This window comes from Dendrobates tinctorius, unplaced genomic scaffold, assembly GCF_039654945.1.
Source record: "Dendrobates tinctorius isolate UK_male_01 unplaced genomic scaffold, ASM3965494v1 ptg000310l, whole genome shotgun sequence".
Classification (NCBI taxonomy): Eukaryota; Metazoa; Chordata; class Amphibia; order Anura; family Dendrobatidae; genus Dendrobates; species Dendrobates tinctorius.
The window spans coordinates 1,237,022-1,264,927 of record NW_027361977.1 but is presented as its reverse complement, the minus strand read 5'-3'; the positions used below and the strand labels follow the sequence as shown (position 1 = coordinate 1,264,927).

Genomic DNA, 27,906 nt, shown 5'->3' with positions numbered 1-27,906 from the left:
GCGGAGTCCCCTGGAAGCGCCACGGTGGCCCGCGCAGGGTTCCACGTCAGTGTGCGGGGCAGGTGGGAGTGGGGTCCGGCGGATGCCCGTCTCCTGGGCCGGCGCCGGCAGGTAAGTATGGCCTCTCCTCCCCTGATCCCAGTCCTTGTTCTGGCCGGTGCAGTCCCCCTCTGCCTTAATCGCGGTCGGGGGCGTGCGACTGCACCTCAGTGGCGTCGGGGGGGCGCTGTGTGTCGGGCGCCGCCATGGCGCCGGTGGCCTGCGCGTTCTCGCGCGAGCCCGGACCGGACGTGACGTGACGGGGCGGGGCCAGCGGCACTGGACCGGAAGTCGGGTGCCGGCGGTTTTCTCTCTCCCCGTGCCTCACCGGGCGCCGGCAGAGCGGGGGGGCGTGGCACGCAGAAGGGTTGGACGTCGGGGAGAAAGGGGGAGGGGGCAGAAATCAGCCCCTGGCCACCTCACCTGTGAACCCGGATTACCGGGGGGAAGGAAAAGAGCACAGAGGCACTGACGAGCGGCTTCAGCTCAGATGCAGGATGGACGAATAGGAAGCTCCCGTGCCCCAGCTGGACAAAGAGCAGGAACGTACCTCAGAGAGGTCCCAAACCTGCTCCCAGCAAAAGAAGAAACGAACTGGACAATCCGGCCATAGAAGTACCTCCAGGCCGAAGGATCCAGCTCCCCCCCCCGTGATCCGGTACCTACGCCTTCTGCTCAGGGTAAGAGATTTTCATGAATGTACCCTGACGCAGTGTTCCCCTTATGTTTTCCTCCTATAGGGAAAGAAATGCACTGACAAGGCAAAAAACAGGGAATGCGCCCTTTGCAAATGCCCCTTGCCGGACACCTACCCTAAGAGGCTGTGCCAGTCATGCATATGGCAGACGGTAAAAAAAAAGGGCGTAGTCCCAAAAAATATTACAGGCATACTTCCTTACTCTGTCCCCCTCCTGTGGGTGGCGGAAGGAACCCCTGACTTCGCTACAAGTCTAAGGGAAATAATCAGGACGGAGGTTAAAGCCCTAAAATCCGAACCCCAGAGGGAGTAGTCTAGGAAAAGAAAGAGGGCAAGTTTCTCAGGGTCAGGCTCTTCAGCTGACCCTAGAGGGAATGAAGACTCCTCACCACCTCTGCGTCTGTGTCCTCTTCAGAGGAAGCCGCCAGCCGTTTCTGCCTAGGTCTGGAACAAGTGGACAAACTAGTCAAGGCAGCCAGGGCTATCATGGGGGTAACAGACACCAAACCTGAACGGTCTGCACAGGACCTAATGTTCGGGGGTTTAGACCCCAGGAAACGTAAGTCGTTCCCGTTAAACGACAAAGTCCAAAATTTGATTAACAGGGAATGGAGGAAACCTGAAAGAAAAGGCTCCCTACCACCAGCCTTTAAACGGCGATATCCCTTTGAGGACCCTGTGGTGAATAAATGGGATAAAGCCCCGAAATTGGATGCAGCAGTGGGTAAGGCGTCCAAAAAATCCGCTATCCCCTTTGATGACATGGTCTCTTTAAAGGACCCGCTGGATAAAAAGGCGGTATCCTACTTGAAAGGCACATGGGAGATGTCGGCTGGTGACATGAGACCGGCGGTCGCAGCTACCTGCACGGCCAGATCTATGATGGTCTGGCTGGACCAGCTAGAAACGCAGTTAGAGGACAGAGCCTCGAGGGAATCTATCTTGAAAACCCTACCTACCATCCAGGATGCGGCAGCCTTTTTAGCCGACGCTTCGGCAGATTCCACGAGAATGGCGGCCAAGGCCGCAGGGCTATCAGATGCAGCCCGACGGGCTATATGGCTAAATTGCTGGCCCGGGGATATCCAGGCCAGATCCCGGCTGTGCTCCATCCCGTGTGAGGGGGAATATCTATTCGGACCAGTCCTAGATGAACTCCTGGAGAAGGCTGGCGACGATAAAAAGAAATTCCCTTCCCTGCCCACCCCTTCCTATTGACGTCCCTTTGCTAGGAAGAGATTTTTTTGGAGGAGGACATCCAGGGACCGGGGCAGATGGGAAGATAAGAGGAAAGGTACCTGTTTTATGTTTGGAGGGGGATGCCAAGAAGCATCCCATGAGACCAAGAAACCTCCCCAATGACTAGAGGCCCCAGTGGGAGGTAGACTATCGGCCTTCTTCCAAGCCTGGTCACGGATCTCGAACAGTAACTGGATCCTGGGATTGGTAGGCTCAGGCCTAAAGCTCGAATTTGCCTGTGTTCCCCAGAACAGTTTTAGGGTCACCCCGCTCAGGTCTTCCTTGGCAGAACAGACTGCCCTAGAAACCGAAGTTGTTGACCTATGTCAGAAGGGAGTATTGATAAAGGTACCAGAGGCGGAGAAGGGCGAAGGCTTCTACTCCCCCCTATTTTTGGTCCGTAAACCAGATAATTCCTACAGGACCATTATTTGAAAGCACTCAACAGATACTTGGTCATTTGGCCTTTCAAAATGGAAACGATCAGTTCCACAATAGAATTGCTGTTCGAAAATTGCTTTATGGTGGTGTTGGATTTAAAAGACGCTTATTACCATATACCCATCTATGCGTCTCATCAGCATTTCCTTAGAGTGGCAGTTCATTTGGAGGGGGTCCTTACAGCATTTTCAATATGTCGCCCTTCCCTTTGGTATAGCAGTCGCCCACCAGGTGTTCACTAAGGTTATAGCGGAAGTGATGGCCCATCTACGGGAGGCAGACATCCTAGTAATTCCCTACCTGGATGACTTCCTTATTGTAGGCAAAACAGCAGTCCATTGTCTGGATCAATTGCAAAAAGCAAAATCGGCTTTGGAACGGTTAGGGTGGCTATTAAACATTAAGAAGTCCCATCTACAGCCCATGAAGGCCCAGCAGTTCTTGGGCTTAATTCTAGATTCGCAGAATCAGGAATGTCGTCTTCCACCCGAACAATTAGTTCGCCTACGTCAGCAGGTCTTGAACGTCTCCAATAACCCTACCATGTCTCTCAGGAAGGCAATGTCCCTCCTGGGCTCTCTCTCATCCTGCATCCCCGCGGTCCGGTGGGCCCAGTTCCACACAAGGGGGCTACAGGGCGAGGTTTTACGCCATCAAAAGATCCTGGGCGGTTATCTAGAAGGCCAGTTGACTCTATCCCAACACACTTTGAGATCACTTGAGTGGTGGCTAGACGAGAACAATCTAGCCAGAGGGGTACCCTGGGAATATAACATAACCCGAGCAGTCACCACAGACGCAAGCCCTACGGGTTGGGGAGCCCACATGGGGGAAATCTTAATCCAGGACCTGTGGGAGGGCCATCAGTTGGGAATGTCCTCCAACTTGAAAGAGCTAACAGCCATAGAGCAGGCAGTTAAAAACCTTCTTGTGTATCTACAGGGTCGCTATGTTCGAATATTCTCCGACAATCAGGTCACCGTGGCTTACATCAACCACCAAGGCGGCACTCGGTCCAGGCCCCTGATGGAGGTAGCAGAACGGCTGTTCCAGTGGGCAGAGCAACATCTCCTATCTTTAACAGCTCTGCACATAAAACGAAGGGAAAATACCTCAGCAGACTTCTTAAGCCGCAACCTTCTAAAGCAAGGGGAATGGTCCTTAAAAGCGTCCCATCTTCAACCAGATAGTACAAAAATGAGGGCAGCCAGAAGTGGACCTCTTCGCTACCAGAGAGAACAGGAAGGTGCCTCAGTTCTTCTCTCTGAATCCCAGGGAGATCCCTCTGGCAGTAGATGCTCTTCTAATCAAATGGGACTTCGGCCTAGCATACGCCTTCCCTCCCCTGGCTCTACTACCCCTGGTGATGAGGAAAGTCAGGAAGGACAAAGCGAGGATTATAGTGATCGCCCCGTTTTGGCCCAGGAGGGCATGGTTCTCATGCCTCAGGACCATGTCGGTATCCGACACTTAGGTCCTACAAAACATCACAGACCTCCTGTCCCAGGGCCCAGTTTACCATTCTCAGGTAGCTGGCCTACATCTGACGGCGTGAATTTTTAGCGGGCACTTCTAAAAGAGAGAGGTTTTTCCCTGGCCCTAATTAACACCCTGCTTAAAAGCAGAAAGCCGGTTACATCCAAAATCTACGTGAGGATCTGGAAGAGATTCCTTCAGAGCTCAGGGGTAGTAGCTGGACAGTCCACTCCCATAGCACAGATCTTAGAGTTCTTGCAAAAAGGTCTGGACATGGGACTCTCCACCAGCACCCTTAAGGTACAGGTGTCGGCTCTAGGGGCACTGTTCAACTGCAACATCGCAAGTAACCAATGGATCAATAGGTTTATTAAAGCAACAGGCAGGTCCAGACTGATAGTGAGGAATAAATTTATGCCATGGGATCTAAACCTAGTTCTTAAGGCCATGACAGAGGCCCCGTTTGAACCTATCTCATCAGCTTCCACGAAAAAACCTGTCCCTTAAAGTGGCTCTCCTGGTAGCGTTGACATCAGCCCGTAGAGTGAGTGACATCCAGGCGCTATCTAGACTTCTTCCTTACATACAGTTCAGGGATGACAGGGTAATTCTTACACCCGATCCAGCATACCTGCCTAAAGTAGCCTCCAGTTTCCATAGAGCTCAGGAGATAGTTCTTCCATCCTTCCTCCCTAATCCCACGAACGATAAGGAAAGGAAATTACACACTCTAGACGTTAGGAGATGTCTTCTAGAGTACCTGACAGTTACCGACCCCTGGAAAAAAGATAATGCCTTATTTATTTTCTATCAGGGCACTAGAAAGGACCTTAGGGCTTCAAAAAGTTCGCTAGCGAGATGGATTAGGGAGGCCATTTCTTTAGCATAAACCTCAAAAGGCAAACCGGCCCCTGGCAAGCTGAGGGCGCATTCCACCAGGGCCATGGCAACCTCTTGGGCAGAGAGATCGGAGGTCTCAATCGACCAGATATGTAAGGCAGCTACTTGGTCCTCTCCGAGCACCTTCTACAACCATTATAGACTACACCTGGGTGCTTCCTCAGACCTCTCCTTTGGTGTCAGGGTGCTGCAGGCTGTAATCCCTCCCTAAAGTAATTATTACTCTCTGTAATTCTCTCAGGTGGTGCTGTCATGGACGACCGAATAAAGTCGTAGTTACTCACCGGTTAACGGTATTTTTCGAAGTCCATGACAGCACTCGTATATTCCCTCCCTTTAGTTTAATTTGGGTGTGCACTTCTTCCTCTTATATGTACACGGGTAATTAATAGTCGTGTAGAGTATTGTATATAAATTATGCTATTAACCATTGTGGTCCTCTTGTTCTCTGTAAACCAACTGATGCGTGGGAGAGGTGCCGCCCTTATGTATCTGTAGGATTTCCTGTTCCTGAAGGGCGGATCCCCTCTCTCAGGTGGTGCTGTCATGGACTCCGAAAAATACCGTTAACCGGTGAGTAACTATGACTTTACAATAAAAAGAGTCTTTTAGCATGTGACAGCTGCCAAACATAGAAACCCGCTATAAATAGTAAATCAAACCCCCCCATTATCACCCCCTTAATTACGAAAAAATAATAAAATTTAAAAAAAAATGTATTTATTTCCATTTTCCCATTAGGGCTAGGGTTAGGGCTGAGATTAGGGGTGTGTTGAGATTAGGGTTCGAGTTAGAATTGGGGTTTTTCCACTGTTTAGGCACATAAGGTGCTCTCCAAACGCAACATGACATCTGATCTCAATTCCAGCCAATTCTGCGTTGAAAAAGTCAAATGGTGCTCCTTCCCTTCCAAGCTCTGCCATGCGCCCAAACAGTGGTTTACCCCCACATATGGGGTGTCAGCTTACTGAGAACAAATTGCACAACAACTTTTGGGTTCCAATTTCTCCTGTTACCCTTGGGAAATTAAAAAAATTGGGGACTAAAAGATCTTTTTTGTGGAAAAAATGATTTTGTTCTTTTCACGCTGGGGCGTTATAATCTTCTGTGAAGCACTGAAGGGTTCAAAGTGCTCACCACACATCTAGATAAGTTCCTTGGGGGTCTAGTTTACAAAATGGGGTCACTTGTGGGGGTTTCAACAGTTTAGGCACATCAGCGGCTCTCCAAACGCGACATGACACCCGCAGACCATTCCATCAAAGTCTGCATTCCAAAACGTCACCACTTCCCTTCCAAGCCCCGACGTGTGCCCATACAGTAGTTTTCTCCCACATATGGGGTATCAGTGTACTCAGGACAAATTGGACAACAACTTCTAGATAAGTTCCTTGGGGATCTAGTTTCCAAAATGGGGTCACTTGTGGGAGGTTTCCACTATTTGGGAAAACGGGCATTCCAAACGCGACATGGCGTCCGATCTCAATTCCAGCCAAAAAAGTCAAATGGCGCTGCTTCCCTTCCGAGCTCTGCCATGTGCTCAAATAGTCATTTACACCCACATATGGGGTATCAGCGTACTCAAGACAAATTGCACAATAACTATTGGGGTCCTGTTACCCTTGGGAAAATAAAAATTGGGGGTGAAAAGATCATTTTTGTGGAAAAAAAATATGTTTTTTTAATTGTACGGCTGTACGTTATAAACTACTGTGAAGCCCTTGAGGGTTCAAAGTTCTCACCACATATCTAGATATGTTCCTTGGGGGGGGTCTAGTTTCCAAAATGGGGTCACTTTTGGGGGGTTTCCACTGTTTAGGCACATCAGGGGCTCTCCAAACGTGACATGGCGTCCGATCTGAATTCTAGCCAATTTTGCATTGAAAAAGTCAAACAGCGCTCCTTCCCTTCTGAGCTCTGCCATGCGTCGAAACAGTGGTTCCCCCCACATATCTGGTATCAGCGTACTCAGGACAAATTGCACAATAACTTTTGCAGTCCAATTTCTCTGTTACCCTTGGTAAAATAAAAATATTGGACCTGAAGTAATTTTTTTGTTAAAAAAAGTTAAAAGTTCATTTTTTTTTTTTTTAAACATTCAAAAAATTCCTGTGAAGCACCTGAAGGGTTAATAAACTTCTTGAATTTGATTTTTAGCACCTTATATATAGACCCCTCAAAGTGACTTCAAATGTGAAGTGGTCCGTAAAAATAAAATGGTGTTGCAAAAATGAGAAATCGCTGGTCAACTTTTGGTTCCAAAATTGTGCTGATGTAAAGTAAACATATGGGAAATGTTATGTATTAAGTTTTTTGTGTGCCATATCTCTGTGATTGAAGGACATAAAAATTCAAATTTGGAAAATTGCGAAATTTTCAAAATTTTCGCCGAATTTCCATTTTTTTTTTCACAAATAAACGCAAGTTATATCAATAAAATTTTACCACTAACATGAAGTACAATATGTCACTAGAAAACAATGTCAGAATCACCTGGATCCATGGAAGCGTTCCAGAGTTATTACCTCATAAAGGGACAGTTGTCAGAATTGTAAAAATTGGCCCGGTCATGAATGTGCAAACGACCCTTGGGAGTAAAGGAGTTAAAAGTACTCGACGACATTCAAGAAGTTTATTAACCCTTCCGATGCTTCACAGGAGCTAAAGCAATGTGGAAGAAAAAATGAACATCTTCCTTTTCTTCACAAAGAAATTTACTTTAGCTCCCAATTTATTTTCACAAGGGTAACAGGAGAAAACGGACCCTAAAATTTGTTGTGCACTTTCTCCTGAGTATGCCGATACCCCATATGTCAGGGAAATCCACTGTTTGGGTGCACTGCAGGTCTCGAAAAAGGAGCGCCGTTTGACACAAAACTGGCTGGAATCGAGAGTGGACACCATGTTGCGTTTGGAGAGCCCCTGATGTGCCTAAACAGTGGAAAACCCCCAACAAGTGATCCCATTTTGGAAACTAGTTCTCTTATCTAGATGTGTCATGAGCACCTGGAACCCCCAGTTTATATTGTAGAGCTGTTACAGTAAAAAAAAAAAAATCACATTTTACTAGCAAATAATGTAATTTTAGCCTAAATTTTTTTATTTTCAAAAAGGTAACAGGAGAAAATAGACCAAAACATTTGTTGTGCAATTTCTCCTGAGTATGCCAATATCCTGCGGAATTAAGCACAGTCATAGATAGACCATTATTTTTAATCTTTAAAGATTCCATAATAACAGGGTCTGTACCGCAGGACTGGCGTATAGCAAATGTGGTGCCAATATTCAAAAAGGGGACAAAAACTGAACTTGGAAATTACAGGCCAGTAAGTTTAACCTCAACTGTGGGTAAAATCCTGGAGGGTTTTCTAAGAGATACTATACTGGAGTATCTGGAGAAGAATAACCTCATGACCCAATATCAACATGGGTTTACAAGGGACCATTCCTGTCAGACTAATCTGATAAGCTTTTATGAAGAGGTAAGTTCCGGACTGGACCAAGGGAATGCAGTGGACGTGGTGTACATGGACTTTTCAAAAGCTTTTGATACGGTGCCACACAAAAGGTTGATACATAAAATGAGAACAATGGGGATAGGGGAAAATATGTGTAGGTGGGTTAAGAGCTGGCTCAGGGATAGGAAACAAAGGGTGGTTATTAATGGAGGACACTCGGACTGGGTCACGGTTAGCAGTGGGGTACCACAGGGGTCAGTTTTGGGCCCGCTTCTTTTTAACATATTTATTAATGACCTTGTAGGGGGCATAGAGAGTAGAATTTCAATATTTGCAGATGACACTAAACTCTGCAGGGTAATCAATACAGAGGAGGACAATTTTATATTACAGGAGGATTTATGTAAACTAGAAGCTTGGGCTGATAAATGGCAAATGAGTTTTAATGGGGATAAATGTAAGGTCATGCACTTGGGTAGAACGAACAAGATGTATAATTATGTGCTTAATTGTAAAACACTGGGCAAAACTGCCACTGAAAAAGACCTGGGTGTATGGGTGGACGACAAACTCATATTTAGTGGCCAGTGTCAGGTAGCTGCTGCAAAGGCAAATAAAATAATGGGATGCATTAAAAGAGGCGTAGATGCTCATGAGGAGAACATAATTTTAACTCTATATAAGTCACTAGTGCGACCACACTTAGAATACTGTGTACAGTTCTGGTCTCCAGTGTATAAGAAAGACATAGCTGAACTGGAGCGGGTGCCGAGAAGAGCCACCAAGGTTATTAGGGAACTAGGGGGTCTGCAATACAAAGATAGGTTATTACACTTGGGGTTATTTAGTTTGGAGAATCGAAGGCTTAGGGGTGATCTTATTACAATGTATAAATATATGCGGGGACAATACCAAGACCTTTCCAATGATCTTTTTACTCTTAGACCTGTGACGGGGACAAGGAGGCATCCTCTACGTCTCGAGGAAAGAAGGTTTAAGCATACTCACAGACGCGGATTCTTTACTGTAAGAGCAGTGAGACTATGGAACTCTCTGCCATATGATGCTGTAATGAGTGATTCCCTACTAAAATTTAAGAAGGGACTGGATGCCTTTCTTGAAAAGTATAATATTACAGGGTATATACACTAGTTTCCTTAATATTGCGTTGATCCAGGGAGCTAGTCTGATTGCCGTATGTGGAGTCAGGAAGTAATTTTTTTCCCCAATGTGAAGCTTACTGTTTGCCACATGGGTTTTTTTTGCCTTCCTCTGGATCAACATGTTAGGGCAAGTTAGGATAGCATATGGGTTGAACTAGATGGACTTAACGTCTTCCTTCAACCTTAATAACTATATTACTATCCTATATTTGGAGGAAAACCACTATTTGGGCGCACGGCAGTGCTAGGAAAGGAAGTAAGAAATTTTGGAACGCAGACTTTGATGGCATGGTCTGCGAGCCTCATGTCGTGTTTGGAGAGACTCTGATGTGCCTAAAGAGTGGAAACCCCCACGAGCAACCCCATTTTGGAAACTATCCAGTCGTACAGTGAGCATTTTGAACCCACAGGTACTACATAGAATTTGATAACATAAGGTAGTCATCAGGGCTGTGGAGTCGGTAAGCCAAACCTGCGACTCCGACTCCTCAATTTCCCTTACACCGACTCCGACTCCCACATATATTGCTTATATTTAAGTGAAAAATGTATTGTAGTACAATGTGAACATCAGACATTTAATCATTGTTATACAATAATAAAGATATTTAGATATAACATAATATATATTTATGGGAATACAACTTTAGAACACAAAAAACTATTAAATTGTAAATATGTAATACACTTTTTAATATCGATTACATATACAGTACAGACCAAAGAGTTTTCTTTATTTTCATGACTATGAAAATTGTAGATTCACTCTGAAGGTATCAAAACTATGAATTAACACGTGGAATTATATAATTAACAAAAAAGTGTGAAACAACTGAAAATATGTCTTATATTCTAGGTTCTTCAAAGTAGCCACCTTTTGCTTTGATTTCTGCTTTGCACACTCTTGGCATTCTCTTGATAAGCTTCAAGAGGTAGTCACCGGAAATGGTTTTCACTTCACAGGTGTGCCCTGTCAGGTTTAATAAGTGGGATTTCTTGCCTTATAAATGGGGTTAGGACCATCAGTTGTGTTGTGCAGAAGTCTGGTGAATACACAGATGATAGTCCTAATGAATAGACTGTTAGCTGCTTTTTTCTTGCCATAAAACAAATTCTAAGTAAAGAAAAACGAGTGGCCATCATTACTTTAGGAAATGAAGGTCAGTCAGTGGGAAAACTTTGAAAGTGTCCCCAAGTGCAGTGGCAAAAACCATCAAGTGCTACAACGAAACTGGCTCACATGAGGACTGCCCCAGGAAAGGAAGACCAAGAGTCACCTCTGCTGCGGAGGGTAAGTTCATCCGAGTCACCAGCCTCAGAAATCGCAGGTTAACAGCAGCTCAGATTAGAGACTAGGTCAATACCATACAGATTTCTAGTAGCAGACACATCTCTACAACAACTGTTAAGAGGAGACTTTGTGCAGCAGGCCTTCATGGTAAAATAGCTGCTAGGAAACCACTTCTAAGGACAGGCAACAAGCAGAAGAGACTTGTTTGGGCTAAAGAACACAAGGAATGGACATTAGACCAGTGGAAATCTGTGTTTTGGTCTGATGAGTCCAAATTTGAGATCTTTGGTTCCAACCACCGTGTCTTTGTGCGACGCAGAAAAGGTGAACAGATGGACTCTACATGCCTGGTTCCCACCGTGAAGCATGGAGGAGGAGGTGTGATGGTGTGGGGGTGCTTTGCTGGTGACACTGTTGGGGATTTATTCAAAATTGAAGGCATACTGAACCAGCATGGCTACCACAGCATCTTGCAGCGGCTTGCTATTCCATTCGGTTTGCGTTTAGTTGGACCATCATTTATTTTTCAACAGGACATTGACCCCAAACACACCTCCAGGCTGTGTAAAGGCTATTTGACCAAGAATGAGAGTGATGGGGTGCTACGTCAGATGACCTGCCCTCCACAGTCAACAGACCTGAACCCAATCAAGATGGTTTGTGGTGAGCTGGACCACAGAGTGAAGGCAAAAGGGCCAACAAGTGCTAAGCATCTCTAGGAACTCCAAGACTGTTGGAAGACCATTTCCGGTGACTACCTCTTGAAGCTCATCAAGAGAATGCCATGAGTGTGCAAAGCAGTAATCAAAGCAAAAGGTGGCTACTTTGAAGAACCTAGATTATAAGACATAATTTCAGTTGTTTCACACTTTTTTGTTAATTATATAATTCCACATGTGTTATTAATTCATAGTTTTGATGCCTTCAGAGTGAATCTACAATTTTCATAGTCATGAAAATAAAGTAAACCCCTTGAATGAGAAGGTGTGTCCAAACTTTTGGTCTGTACTGCATATATATTGTATGTATGTGTGTGTGTGTGTGTATATATATATATATAGATAGACAGATAATATATAACGCTCAATGTGTGTATGTGTATGTTTGTATGTGTGTATGTCCGGGATTGGCATCTGCACCGTTGCAGCTACAGCCACAAAATTTTGCACAGTCACACGTCTGGACCCCAAGAGCATCATAGGCTATGTTGTGAGGCGAAATTTTAACACTGCGCGTTCCAGTTCACCAAACAATTTTGCCCCTATCTACATAATGGGGAAAAAGTGAAAGGAAAAGTGTTGGGAGGCAAATTGACAGCTGCTAGATGTGAACAAGGGGGAATTAAAGAATGAGAGCGATGGTGCCAAAGAGTATATACCGTACAGTTGCTAAGGTGGGTCCCTGACATGGGATACTCACCACACACGGGGATATGAACACACACAAAATGCGCCACACACTACCACGTGCTTCAACACATTTTACCACCCTCAGCATACATTTCACCACACACACCAACCTCACCACATGAAGGTCGATCACAAAAGTCGCCACTCAAAACTCGCCACGCTGTCCCAGAGCTGTTTAAAAGATGAAAAATGAGACAGCAGAGAGTATCACACAGAATAGGATTAGATACATGGCTCAGCAGTCAGTATCACACAGGATAGGATTAGATACACGGCTGAACAGTCAGTAACACACGATAGGATTAGATACTTTCTGCTGAGCTGTGTATCACACAGGAGAGTATTATGTACACAGCTCAGCAGACATTATCACACAGGATAGGGTTAGAGACACAGCTCAGAAACGGGATGTGCCAAAGGAGAGGACATTTTCATTCCAAGAATTCCACTCATTCCATCTGATTTGTATTTTGATTTTAAACGCCTCCAGTTTCCAGTTCAACTGCTATTTGCAATGTCCATTAACCATGCTCAGGGACAGTCCTTGAAAGTAGAAGGGATCGATTTGCAATCTCCATGCTTTTCTCATGGCCAACTTTACGTGATCTGTTCAAGAGTTGGAACTGCCAAAAATCTGTTCATCTTTGCACCGAAAGGAAAAACCAAACATGTTTATCAAAAGGCTCTTGAATGAGTTGAAAATAAAATACTATCAATACTTGGGTAATCATTTAGTTAATTTGTGTTGCAAATCTGTAGTGTTGAATATATGATGTGAAATGTTTTTATGTGCAATATAATCCTTATAATTTGTTATAACTAACCACAGTTGGTTACTATGCCCAGGCAACGCCGGGATCTTCAGTGTATGTGTGTGTGTGTATATATATATATATATATATATATATATATATATATATATATATATATATAAACACTGTAATAAACTGTGTAAGAGGCAAAAAACAGTTTTCAACAAAAACATACTAAATAACATTTGTGCAGTCTCTGAATTTGTTCTAAGAAATGGAATTGCCTCCATCAGATCCTCCTTCATGGATGACCTCAAATCTGACCTGATTATTTTAAGGCTAGAGAACAACTTCTCTACATTAACTTGGATGGGGGGCAAAGCCGTAACCACATGGGCAACATCTCTAACAATTCCCGGGTATAAAAGGAATTGCCTCATGCACAGTCAGTTTTGATGAACGGTTGAATTTTTCTATTTCTTTGAGAGCAAGTGAAACATTTTGCTGAAATATGGTCAATCTACTTGCTATAGGAGACGGAGTGAAATCTTTTTCCTTGCGGCAATGCTTTGCCTGCTCCATGTCATCCAAATACTTGCCAAAGTCAAACTCCTCATCTGATGAGGATGAAGATATGGCAGCAGTAGCACTGTCAGGACCCAAGTCCTCTTGCGCCTGGCAGTCCTCCTGTAGGCCACTCATCCTAACTGCTACCTCAGTCAGAGCTTTTTTTTCCTTTAGTAAGCTGTTGATCATCAAGCAGTATACGATGACTTGGGTCCACATAAACAGCTGCCAGAAAAAATTTATTTTCCAATAGCTGTGTCTCTCCTTTTCATTGAAGCAGAAATGCCATCTGCGATTATACCTCCTCTTTGGGACAGGCAACATAGCAAGTTCTTCCACTCCCTTATGAAAATGCTAGGAGTTAAATCCTCAGCTTGTAATTTTTTAGTCACGGTAAATGGGTGATTAAGCAATTACTTCAATTCAGCCACCAGTGTCCTTTGACCTTCATTTTGGGTTACCTAAGGGTTCGCTATATCTATAAGAAACGGTTTTAGTTCAAGCAATCGCTCATTCATTAAATAAGTGCTGATCCACCGAGTGACTTGATCGACAATTGCCCCTTTCCCAGCATATCTCTTCAAGATGGAATCAATTTTAGGGGTTCTGGCGGCAATAACCAATTTCCTCACTTTTCCAATCAGATTTCCAGCATGTCCCTCTTGCAGACTATCTCTTATTGCCAGCTGCAGTGTGTGCACAACTTTCTCCAACTTGGTGCCCAGGAATCGGATCCTGAGCAGGGCAGGCACCCCTCCCCCTCCTCTCTCTGGTGAAGACGGCAGACGACAGCACAGAGGAGGGGAGATTGCCCCCTGCAGTCTGGATCAGGTGCAGGACGGGAGCACTGCCGCATACAAGTGAGTTTTGATAGGTGCGTGCCCCTGCTTCTAGGGGGGGCAGCTGCCCCTCGCTGGCTATGGCCATGATTCACACACAGCGTTTTTGCGGATCGGTTTTTTGCAGTAAAATGCAGTGACTCTGGACATCCCAGCAAAGTCAGTGGGTTTCAAGATATGACATTCAGACACATTGTTTTGTGAGGATCCGTTTTTGGGCTGAATGAGCATGTCAGTTTGTGTGGCGTTTTTCTAATCTGCTTTTGCTATTGAAAACATTATCTATGAGCTCAAAAACCTTTCAGGTGATGCGGTTTTTTAAAAAGCTGATCTGCTTTTGCAGCTGAAAAACGTATCCTCAAAAAACGCAGCAAAAACTCTGTGTGTGGAATGTAGCCTTAGATCAGGAATAGAACAGCCCATTTACAAGACATTTCATAACTTTCCCAAATACTTATGAAAAAATATTCAGCACACTCTGCATTGAACTACTGAACCCAATTTATTATATATTTTAGGAGTTGGTCCATTTTATACCGACTCCACCAAAATGAGCACCGACTCCACAGCCCTGGTAATCATTGAAAACTTTTATTTTTTTCACAAAAATGTTTTAGCCCTGAATTTGTAAGTTTTCACAATGGATAAATAGGAGAAAATGGACCCTATATTTTGTTGCGCAGTTGAACGTCACTATACCCCATGTGCGGTCAAAAACTTCTGCTTGTACACATGGCAGGGCTAGGAAAGAAAGAGTGCCTGGGAAAGATTGTGAATGTTATGTCATATTTAATGAGCCCCTGACGTGAAAACCGCATAAACACATGTGGCAGGTCGACTCGCTTAGCTGCTCCTCGAGGTAGACAAAAGCACACGTGGGTTAAAGTCTCTGGGTGGTTTATTGTGTCATAAACCACAAAATGGTAACAGAAAAACAGCCTTTCTGGCTCAAAAGGAACCAAAAAGTTCATAAACACTCCTGCCCAGCACTCCTGGGCCAACGCATATGTCAGCTCTCACAGGAGCTAGCAATCCGGAGGCTTGCTTCCTCCACACACATGGATAGAGAGAGGAAAAACTGGCTGGACATCTAACTCCCTTCAGCCACACCCTGGAGGTTGAGATACGGTGGGTAGGCGTCCCACCCATCTCTGACCTACCCACCATGAAAGCCATGTCCATATAGCAACTGGATTGCTCTCAGCACAAGTTATGCTGGAGAAAACATTTACAAGTTTCACATCACACAGGAGAGCCATCTTTGTGACACATATCTTCCCTCATGTGCGACACCAGTGACCCTGTCACATTTTCATCTCCCCCTCTGCCAAAAGCCAGGGGATTTGGCACCTTCAGACACCAAACAGATTTCCGGAGAGGGCTCATAGTAATCACTGAAAAGTTTCCCCAAAAAACCAATATGAAGACACCAAATTTAACAAAAGTTCACTGACTGTGGTGGGCAAACAATAACGAAAATATAACCTTTTAATAATATAGATTAAAAGAAAAAAATTTTTGTGACCACCAATGATTGTGTACAGTACAGTCTATCTACTTCTATATTTCAATAGTGGATATTAACCCTTTCGCACAAGAGCCTGTTTTTGCCTTCGTGACCGGGCCAATTTTATCAATTCTGACCAGTGTCACTTTATGAGGTCGTAACTCTAGAACGCTTCAACGGATCCTGCTGATTCTGACATTGTTTTCTCGCGACATATTGTACTTCATGATAGTGGTAACATTTCTTTCATATAACTTGCTTTTATTTGTGAAAAAAAAAGGACATTTGGCGAAAATGTAGAAAATTTAGCAATTTTCCAACTTTGAATTTTTATGCCCTTAAATCAGCGAGATGTGGCACACAAAAAACTTAATAAGTATCATTTCCCACATGTTTACTTTACATCAGCACAATTTTTGAACCAAAATTTTTTTTTTTGTTTGGAAGTTATAAGGGTTAAAAGTTGACCAGCGTTTTCTCATTTTTACAACAAAATTTACAAAACCATTTTTTTTAGGGACCACCTCACATTTGAAGTGAGTTTGGGGGGCCTATATGACAGAAAATACCCAAAAGTGACACCATTCTAAAAACTGCACCCCTCAAGGTACTCGAAACCACATTCAAGAAGTTTATTAACCCTTCAGGTGCTTCACATGAATGAATGGAATGTGGAGGGAAAAAAACATTTCCTTTTCTTTCACAAAAATTTTCCTTTAGACCTTTTTTTTTTTACTTTCACAAGGGTAACAGGAGAAAATGGACTATACATTTTGCTTTGCAATTTCTCCTGAGCATGCCGATACCCCATTTGTGGGAGAATACTACTGTTTGGGCGCACGGCAGGGCTTGAAAGGGAAGGAGCGCCATTTGACTTTTGGAATGCAAAATTGGCTGGAATCGATAGTGGACGCCATGTTGCGTTTGGACAGCCCCTGACATGCCTACACAGTGGAAACCCCCAACAACTGACCCCATTTTGGAAACTAGACCCCTTAGGGAACTTATCTAGATGAGTATTGAGCACCTTGAACCCACAGGTGCATCACAGAAGTTTATAACATAGAGCCGTGGAAATAAAAAAAGCAACATTTTTCACAAATAAATCGTTTTAGCTACATGTTTTGCATTTTCATAAGGGTAACAGGAGAAATTGCGCCTTACAATTTGTTGAGCAATTTCTCCTGAGCATGCCAATACCCTATATGTGGGACAACACTACTGTTTGGGCGCACGGCTGGGCTTGAAAGGGAAGGAGCACCATTTGACTTTTGGAATGCAAAATTGGCTGGAATCGACAGCGGAAGTCATGTTGCGTTTGGAGAGCCCCTGATGTGTCTAATCAGAGATTTACACAGAAACCCTGGTGTAAGCGCAGAGCGCATGATAAATGTGCGCCAAGCCTTACTGCAATCTTTGGGAGGCAGAATGAAAAAACCAATAGCCTGTGTAGAAGTAGTTTTTTTATTTATTTTTTATGCCGTTCCTTGTGCAGTATTAGCGATTAGGTGACTTTGTTCTTCGAGTCGGTGCGATTACAGCGATACTAGATTTATACCGGGTTTTTATGTTTTGCAGCTGTCACACACTAAAAAAATGCTTTTTATTGCGAAAACTAGTTTTTGCCTCGCCACATTTTGAGAGCTATAATTTTTCAATATTTTGGCCCATAGAGTCATGTGATGGCTTGTTTTTTGCGGAATGAGCTGACGTTTTTATTGGTACCATTTTCGGGCACATGAAAATTTTTGATCGCTTTCTATTCTGATTTTTGTGAGACAGAATGATCAAACGCCAGGAATTCTGGAATTTTTTTTTTTTTATTTAATGACATTCTGTGGGTAGTAAAATTAATAAGGCAGCTTTATTCTTCAGGTCAGTACGATTGCAGTGATACCACATTAATATTTTTTTTTTTTACGTTTTGCTGTTTTTGCACAATAAAAATTATTTTATAGAAAAAATAATTGTTTTTGCATCGCTTTATTCTGAAAGCTATAACTTTATGCTCCAACTGCTGTTGGAGCTGGATTGCGGCTTTTTTTTTGCGGGACAAGATGACGTTTTCATTGCTACCATTTTTATTTTGATATGACTTTTTGATCGCGTCGTATTCTACTTTTTGTGTGGTGACATGATGAAAAAGCAAAGGTTTTTCCTCCTTTTTTTTTTTTTTTCTTTTTATGAAGTGCACTGAAGGCGTGAACAAGTGTGACCATTTTATAGGTTGGCTCCTTCCGGACACGGCGATACCAAATATGTGTACTTTTTTTGTTTTTAAAAATATATATATGTATTTATTGGTTTAACCCCTTCACCCCCAAGGGTGGTTTGCACGTTCATGACCGGGCCAATTTTTACAATTCTGACCACTGTACCTTTATGAGGTCATAACTCTGGAACGCTTCCATGGATCCCGGGGTACAATATGTTACGAGAAAACAATGTGATTCTGACATTGTTTTCTCGTGACATATTGTACTTCATGTTAGTGGTAAAATTTCATTCAAATAAGTTGCGATTATTTGTGAGAAAAACGGAAATTTGGCGAAAATTTTGAAAGTTTCGCAATTTTCCAACTTTGAATTTTTATGCCCTTAAATCACAAAGATACGGCACACATCTTTTGTTAGGAAGTTATAAGGGTTAAAAGTTGACCAGCGATTTCTCATTTTTACAACACCATTTTATTTTTAGGACCACATCACATTTGAAGCCACTTTGAGGGGTCTATATGATAGAAAATACCCTAAAGTGACACCATTCTAAAAACTGCACCCCTTAAGGTGCTCAAAACCACATTCAAGAAGTTTATTAACCCTTTAGGTGCGTCACAGGAATTTTTTTGAATATTTAGAAAAAAAATGAACATCTAACTTTTTTTCACAAAAAAAATACTTCAGGTTCAATTTTTTTTATTTTACCAATGGTAACAGGAGAAATTGGACTGCAAAAGTTATTGTGCAATTTGTCCTGAGTACGCTGATACCTGATATGTGGGGGGGAACGACTGTTTCGGCGCATGGCAGAGCTCAGAATGGAAGGAGCGCCATTTGACTTTTTCAATGCAAAATTGCCTGGAATTCAAATCGGACGCCATGTCACGTTTGGAGAGTCCCTGATGTACCTAAACTGTGGAAACCCCCTACAAGTGACCCCATTTTGGAAACTAGACCCCCCAAGGAACTTATCTAGATATGTGGTGAGAACTTTGAACCCACAAGGGCTTTACAGAAGTTTATAACGTACAGCTGTACAATTAAAAAATCATATTTTTTCCACAAAAATGATCTTTTCACCCCAATTTTTATTTTCCCAAGGGTAACAGGACCCTAAAAGTTATAGTGCAATTTGTCCTGAGTATGCTGATACCCCACATGTGGGGGTAAACCACTATTTGGGCGCATGGCAGAGCTCGCAAGGGAAGCAGCGCCATTTGACGTTTTTGGCTGGAATTGAGATCGGACACCATGTCGCGATTGGAAAACCCCTGATGTAGCTAAACAGTGGAAACCCCCCACAAATGACACCATTTTGTAAACTAGACCCCCCAAGGAACTTATCTAGATGTGTGGTGAGCACTTTGAACCCCCCAGTGCTTCACAGAAGTTTATAACGCCCGGGCGTGAAAATAAAAAATTCGTATTTTTTCCACAAACATGATCTTTTAGTCACCATTTTTTTTATTTTCCCAAGGGTACCAGGAGAAATTGGACCCCAAAAGTTGTTGTCCAATTTGTCCTGAGTACGCTGACACCCCATATGTGGGAAAAAACTACTGTATGGACACACGTCAGGGCTCGGATGGGAAGTAGTGACGTTTTGGAATGCAGACTTTGATGGAATGGTCTGCGGGTGTCATGTTGCCTTTGGAGAGCCCCTAATGTACCTAAACAGTGGAAACCCCCCACAAATGACCCCATTTTGGAAACGAGACCCCCTAAGGAACTTATCTAGATGTGTGGTGAGCACTTTGAACCCCCAAGGGTTTCACAGAAGTTTATAATGCCCGGGCATGAAAATAAAAAAATCGTGTTTTTTCCACAAACATGATCAATTAGTCCCCATTTTTTTCATTTTCCCAAGGGTAACAGGAGAAATTGGACCCCAAAAGTTGTTGTCCAATTTGTCATGAGTACGCTGACACCCCATATGTGGGAGAAAACTACTGTATGGACACACGTCGGGGCTCGGAAGGGAAGCAGTGACGTTTTGGAATGCAGACTTTGATGGAATGTTCTGCGGGTGTCATCTGTGTTTGGAGAGCCCCTGATGTACCTAAACTATTGAAACTTCCCACAAGTGACCCCATTTTGGACACTAGACCCCCCACGGAACTTACCTAGATGTGTGGTGAGCACTTTGAACCCCCAAGTGCTTCACAGAAGTTTATAACGCTCGGACGTGAAAATAAAAAAATCATTTTTTTCCACAAAAATGATATTTTTGCCCCCAATTTTTTATTTTCCTAAGGGTAACAGGAGAAATTGGACCCCAAAAATTGTTTTGCAATTTGACCTGAGTAGGCTGATACCCTACATGTGGGGGTAAAACACTGTTTGGGCGCATGGCAGAGCTTGGAAGGGAAGGAGCACCATTTGACTTTTTCAACTCAGAATTGGCTGGAATTGAGATCAGACACCATCTTGCATTTGGAGAGCCCCTGATGTGCCGAAACAGTGGAAACCCCCAATTCTAACTCCAGCCCGAACCCCAACACACCCCTAACCCTAATCTCAGCCCTAACCCTAACCCTAGCCCTAACCCTAATGGAAAAATGGAAATAAATACATTTTTTTCTTTTATTATTTTTCCCTAACTAAGGGGGTGATAACGGGGGGTTTGATTTACTATTTATGGCGGTTTTTATATTTGGCAGCTGTCACACGCTAAAAGACGCTTTTTATTGTAAAAATAGTTTTTGCATCACCACATATTGAGAGCTATAATTTTTCTGTATTTTGACCCACCGAGTCATGTGAGGTCTTATTTTTTGGCGGGACGAGTTGACGTTTTTATTGGTACCATTTTCGGGCACGTGATATTTTTTGATTGCTTTTTATTCCGATTTTTGGGACGCAGAATGAACAAAAACCAGCGTTTCATGAATTTCTTTTGGGGGGGGTGCGTTTACACCGTTCCGCGTGCGATAAAATTGATAAAGCGGTTTTATTCTTCGGGTCAGTACGGTTACAGCGATACCTCATTTAGGTCTTTTTTTTATGTTTTGTCGGTTTTATGCAATGAAAACTATTTTATATAAAAAATAATTATTTTTGCATCGCTTTATTGTGCGAGCTATAACTTTTTTATTTTTTCGCTGATGATGCTGTGTGGCGGCTCATTTTTTGCGGGACAAGATGACGTTTTCAGCGGTACCATGGATATTTATATGCGTCTTTTTGATCACGCGTTATTACACTTTTTGTTTGGCGGTATGATAAATCATTATTTTTTGCTTTGTTTTTTATTTTTATTTTTTAAGGGGTTCGCTAAAGGGGTTAACTAATGGGACAGTTTTATAGGGCGGGTCGTTACGGACGCGACGATACCCAATATGTGTACTTTTATTGTGTTTTTTTTTTTTTTATTTCCAAAAAATGGATTTATTGGGGGAATATTTTTTTTTTTTTTCTAATTTATTTGGCGATTTTTTTTAATTTATTTTAACACTTTTTTTTTTACTTTTTTTTTTAAACTTTATTAAATAGTCCTAGGTGGGACATCACTGTCCTGTGACAGATCGCTGATCTGTCACATCACAGATCACTGTGACAGATCAGCGATCTGTCACAGGCAGTGCAGAAGGCTTCCTCAAGGCCCCCGTCGCCATCTTGGATTCGGGGGCCTGCAGGAAAGGAGCCCCCCGCAGCAGCGCTGCACATTGCGCTGCCGTGGGGGGCTCAGGGAAGCACGGAGGGAGCCCCCTCCCTGCCGATGCTTCCCTTTAACCCCCGGTACACCGCGATCATGTTTCATCGCGGTGTGCAAGGGGTTAACGTGTCGGGGGCGGTCCGTGACCGCACCTGACACATTGTGCCGGGTGTCAACTGTGATAATCAGCTGACACCCGGCCGCGATCAGCGGCGCTCACCACGTGGGCGCCGCTGATCGCGGTAGACGTACTATCCCGTCCATGGGCATAGGGGCCCGGGTCCCATGGACGGTATAGTACGTCTGATGTCAGGAAGGGGTTAGTATTTTTTCTTTTTTTTTTATTTATTTTGTGATTTTTTTTTTTTTTTAATAGTTTTAAAACATTTTTTTCTTTCTTTTTTTTTTTTACTATTTTACTTAGTCCCTGTATGAGACTTCAATTTTCATTTGTCAGATCACTGGTCTCTTACAATGCAATACACATGTATTGCATTGCAAGAGGACCTGTCAGTGCTGCAGAGGGAGATCGCTTGTTAGACTCAGCTGCAGGCTGAGCCTAACAAGCCACCATAGCTGACAGAGCCAGAGGACTTCACGTGACCTCCGGCTGCCAGGCAACGCTGATCTGACTGCGGGGGGGGGCGTCTGAAAGGTAAAAATAGCAGGGGTCTCCTCCTGGTATCGTCTAAATGCCGCGATCGCGGCATCTAGAAGATAGCAAAGGGTTAACACCATTAGGACCTGATCTAATCAGGTCCCGATGATGTCACCTGTCAGAGTAACGGCTCTGTACAGGAATCGCAGCGTTTGAAGCCTCCTGGGGGTCCTGAGAGCTGCGAGACCACCCACCGTAGACAAACGTCGGCGCTGCACAAGGCCCAGCTAGCGCCGACGTTTAACTACTGTGGGCGATCGGGAAGCGGTTAATAGATAACCAGACACTAGTGCAATGTGGGATAGATGATACTTAATCCTCCAAACAAGGGAATATCGTCTCCAATAAGAAAAGGGAAATGAAGAGTATTTGTTTCTAAATATTGCAGTAAGGCCCTATACCAAATCCCCAAATTTCCCAACAAGGGGTTAGTATGAATATGATGGTACTAGATTAAGGCCCGATGCTATCGCATCGAGAGGATAGTGACACACCTCTTGCCATGATAACCCTCAATACACACACACCTCCTCAACATACACTCCTCTCACCTTTCACCATCTCCACTCACATCCACTCACTCTTTCACTCCACATACGACCCTTTCTCTCACTCCGTCTCTCATACTCACACTGTCATCGTCGCTGCTCCATGATCCCCGACATCATCTTCCGCCGGCGCCATCCTGGATCCCGACGTTGTCCACGCCGGCGACATGTTCTTGCGGCCATGCCATCTTGAGTATTCTGAAATCCTGCGAGTGGACATTAGTGGAGATAGTGAAAGGTGAGAGGAGTGTGTGTTGAGGAGTGGCGTGTTGAGGGTTAACATGGCAAGAGGCGTCCTGTGACGTCACCAGTTACAACTGGACGGAAGTTGTTACAACCCGGAAGCTGCTTAGCGCATTTATTATAGTAGATTAAGGCCCGATGCTATCGCATCGAGAGGATAGTGACACACCTCTTGCCATGTTAACCCTCAATACACACACACCTCCTCAACACACCACACCGCCTCAACACACACTCCTCTCACCTTTCACCATCTCCACTCACGTCCACTCACTCTTTCACTCCACATACGACCCTTTCTCTCACTCCGTCTCTCATACTCTCACCGTCATCATCGCTGCTCCACGATCCCCGACATCATCTTCCACCGGCGCCATCCTAAATCCCGACGTTGTCCACGCCGGCGACATGTTCTTGCGGCCACGCCATCTTGAGTATTCTAAAATCCTGCGACTGGACGTTAGTGGAGATAGTGAAAGGTGACAGGAGTGTGTGTTGAGGAGGAGTGGTGTGTTGAGGGTTAACATGGCAAGAGGTGTGCTGTGACATCACCAGTTACAACTGGACGGAAGTTGTTACAACCCGGAAGCTGCTTAGCGCATTTATTATAGTAGATAGATGTATCACACCTATGTTTTTATGTGGATAAGATATTTACATAGTGAGCCTCAAGAAGGACAGTATTACTGATGTATGTAAAGTTCTATTGAAATAATAGTTCTCTATTAATAAATAAAAAATTAATTATTATTACCTAAGTTATGTAGGTATGTGTTAGCTATGTAGTTGAAATCTACGTATGTTTGCCTAAATTTTTTTTGTTTTTGCCTTTTTTTTTTTAATCTATACCTATACCTATGTATATTTTTATGGATTTAAATATGTCTATGACATATATGTGAAAGAGATAATTAGTGTAAGATATATCTATCTGCTTAAAATATTTATATATATAACATATATCAAGCTATGTATAGAAGTCTTAGAAGTCTGTTATCTATATCTATTTAGAATGTAACTATTATTTATATATCTATCAATTCCAGGACCAACTTAAATAGTTTAAAGTAAGACATTTTTGTAAACGACATTTCTAGTGAAGATTTTTGGGCTATTAGGTAGCAATTGTCCTTGAAGTGGTGTATCCACCACTTTGACCCTAACGTTGCTGCGTTGCTTTACTCGGGAGAATGCAACATACAATTGTCCATGGGCAAATACAGGTTCGGGCAAAAAAATTCCAACTCGATTGAGGGTCTGTCCTTGGGATTTGTTAATGGTCATAGCAAAAGCAGGTTTTAGAGGAAACTGTCGACGTTTTAATTTAAAAGGTAACCCAGTTTCTGAAGGACACAAATCGATGCGTGGAATAAACACAATGTCTCCTTCAGCTGAGCCAGTAATCACTTTAGCCTGTATGATGTTGCGGAGTAAGGCAATGACAATGAGGCGAGTGCCATTGCAGAGACCTTTCTTGGTGTTTAGGTTTCTTAATAGCATCACAATGGTGCCAATTTTAAGTTTTAAGAGATGTGATGGCATTCCTGATGGTGTCAGAGAGTTTAAAAATTCAACTGGGTAGTTTTCACATTCCTCTGCCTCATCAGCATCGACAGAATCATCACTTGTATATACAGTATAATCACCACTAATGCGATCCATTACTTTACAGTTCAGAAAATCGACGTCATCATTTTTCGGACATAGTATAGCATGTGATGCAGCAGTGTCGAGGCTTTGTTGGTCATTAACATCAATGCAAATATGGTCTCCAAAGATCTCGGTTACTATAGAGCCAGTGCAAAGCATGTCTGGAGGAATTTCAATGACATCCTCTCCAAGGTTATGTTCATTAGACAGCTCACCATTTCCAAGTTTAAGCAACCAAGTGCTGTATTCAGGATCAGTGGAGCGCATGTTGTTAATTAGCGGTAGTCTGGTAAAATGTTGCCAATGTTCTGACTATTTAATGCAGGAATCTACAATGTCTATTCTTGTTCCATGAGCGATGACGGGAAGACATTGTCTGACGTCTCCTCCAAGAACAATAACTTGACCTCCAAATGGTGTTTTATTTTTTTCAGCAACATTTCTTGTCATGATGTCACGTAGAAGTCTATCACATTCAATGCATGTTTTTGGACCATAGTGCACTCATCAATAATAAAAAGTTTTGTACTCTGTAAATGTTTTCCTGCATTTGTATCGTTTTTAATCCTGGAAACAGATGTTTCGTTGATCGGAATAGGTATGCCATATAGAGAGTGGATTGTTCGGCCTCCTTGTATCAAGTTAGATGCTATTCCTGTAGTTGCTGCAGGTGACACAATTTCTCCTTGTCCTCTTAAATGATGTGTAAGTAGATGGTATAGGTAGGTCTTTCCACTGCCACCAGGTCCATCGAGAAAAAAGCACTTTGGTATTAAACTGCTATTTTGTAAAGCTTCAGTAATGACATCATAGGCAAAAAGTTGCTCCTGATTAAGAGTTTCTTTCATCTCTGCAGCTTTTTTTAACTCATAATCCTTATCATATTGTTTAAGGAGTTGTTTAATATTTTTTGCTGGGCGTGGTAAATTATAATCAGCAAAAGTTTTTCCATGGACTATGAGGACATCTTGGACATCTTTCATAGCATATCCTTCACAATCGATACACTCTTCAGTGTTGCTGTGGTATGTATGACAATAGTCTTGTAAAAAATGGTCCTTAAATTCATTCCACAATTCAAGTGGATTACTGGGGGGCCAAAAATACAGATATAAGCAAACATGTCTCTAAGTTGGGAAGGCATGTTAAGAATGCAAGCATCTGTTAAAGTATGTCTCCAGATGCTATCATCGAATAATAATCCAAGTGCTAACGCAGCATCCTTAAAGGTTTCATGCATAACTCCATTGACGGTTTTAATGCTGTCAAAACTGGTAGCAGCTTTTACATGCAGTAACAACAAACGTAAATAATAGCGTTCTTGGTCTTTCACACTAACAGTATACATTCTTTCAATAACTGTGAGACCCCCTCGTTTTCTTTGTTCCCATGTGCCTTGTTTCCAAACGTAGTGTTCTGGAATTTCGCGGTAGAAATAGTTATGTGCATTGTGGTCGATCTTATTAAGGTTGAAATACGCCATAAGTGTAGAATTGGAATTGAGCTTTTGATGGATGTTGTCTGCAGAGTCATTCTCATGAAAATAGAGTGGTTGAGAATTAGGCAGATGTACGGCTAGGCGAATGATGGCATGAGATTGTTTATGCATAGGAAAAGCAAATATCCGCCATGCAACCTCGGGTGCACTAACATATCTGGTATCCGTAAATTGGTGTGTTTCATCATGTTGGATGTTATTTTGGGAAATTTCAAGGTTGGCTTTGTCATGTCCTTTGTAAACGTATTTAAATAAATATTTTACACTTTGAATGGAAGCACATATTTCTACATTAATATGGCACTTGTATTTGGTGAGTAAAAATGGGTTATATGGAACTACCCATGAATTGTCAATCGTCTTAGAATGGTGTTCATATGTTTTGCCAATGGGTCTGCGGTAAGTGGGATAGCCATCCTTTTCTTTGATGGTATATGGTTGGTTTTGTTTTGGGAAACCTTTGCTACACTTTCCAAGATCCATACAGGGAGAATTAGGATTGTGTTCTCCACAGGGACCATGAATCATGTGTTGAAGAACAATGTTATGGAGCTGAGGGTAGATTGTTTCATCAGGTATTTCAGCCCAGACTATATTGTCTATGTCCGCCTCAGTCCGTAATTTAGACAGGCTGTCAAGAATAATTAAAATATGAGCGTGTGGGAGACCACGCTTCTGAAATTCAATGACATGGACCATTGCAGTGACGTTTCCAAATAATCCACTGCTAATGTCTTTTAAGAGGGATTCCAGTTTAAGTTTAAAGACACGTGCAACCAAGTCTGGTCTGTGTTCAACACGCTGCCACGGTTCTAAATGTGTAGTAATCTCATTCCACTTAGGATTACATGTCATGGTGATAAATAGATCTGGTCGACCATACTTTGTAACAATAGCCATAGCATCCTGGTAGCGCTGCTGCATGTTTCTTGGACTGCCTTCAAAAGAAGATGGTAAAATGACGGTTTTCCCAATAGGGATGCCCTTTTGAACCGATTTTTTGAGTAGATGTTCTTGAAGGAGGCAGTAATCCTCCACTTTTAAATCTTTTTGGTGTTTGCGGATGTAATGTAGGCGATTAGCTTCGATTTTGACATAAGCATCTACTAAATATTGCTGTGTTAGCTTACCACCATTGAGGAGTGGATTAAAGTAATTTCTGACAGATAACATATAGCAATAGTATTGGAGTTGAGTGATCCTCCTCGAACTTTTGCCTTGTTGTTTGAGTGCATCATGCCATCCTTGGTCTCCATAAGGGAAAAATATTGGATAGAGGAGGGCATCCAAATTGCTATGGAGAATACTAATTTGTTGTGTTTTTGGAGCTAAAGGGTTATGGGGATCAGGTTTTAAATGAATTAATATGTCTCTATTGAAAGGTGGCTCACCATTGTCATTTTGAAACACGACTGCTACTTCACTGACAGTGGGATTATTGTAGCGTCGAGGGTCTTGAGTACGATCTTGTTTAATAGCCATAGTGATGTTTGGCATGACAGTTCCGTTTTGTAGAGATTTAATTTTTTCTTGTTCTTCCACATCACGTAACATTTGATAAGCTTCCACAAAAGGATTAATAGTTTGGATTTGAAGGGCAATAATGTTCATCAATGTAGGATGACATTTTTGATTTTCTTTACATCGTAAGCGTTGT

The 27,906-nt window shown here is 42.9% G+C and overlaps 1 protein-coding gene across 12 annotated transcripts in view; it reads left to right on the top strand.

Annotated features, from left to right (window-relative positions):
- The window catches only part of TULP4 (TUB like protein 4), a 1,043,161-nt gene that overhangs the window by 26,179 nt on the left and 989,076 nt on the right, over positions 1-27,906 (top strand). The window contains exon 1 of one of the 12 annotated variants that reach the window (XM_073560999.1): positions 13,921-16,385. The exons of the other annotated variants lie outside the window; for them this stretch is intronic. The gene's annotated coding sequence lies outside the window, so the exon portion shown is untranslated. Of the gene's footprint in view, positions 1-13,920; positions 16,386-27,906 lie in introns of those variants that run through there. 12 annotated transcript variants of the gene reach the window in all.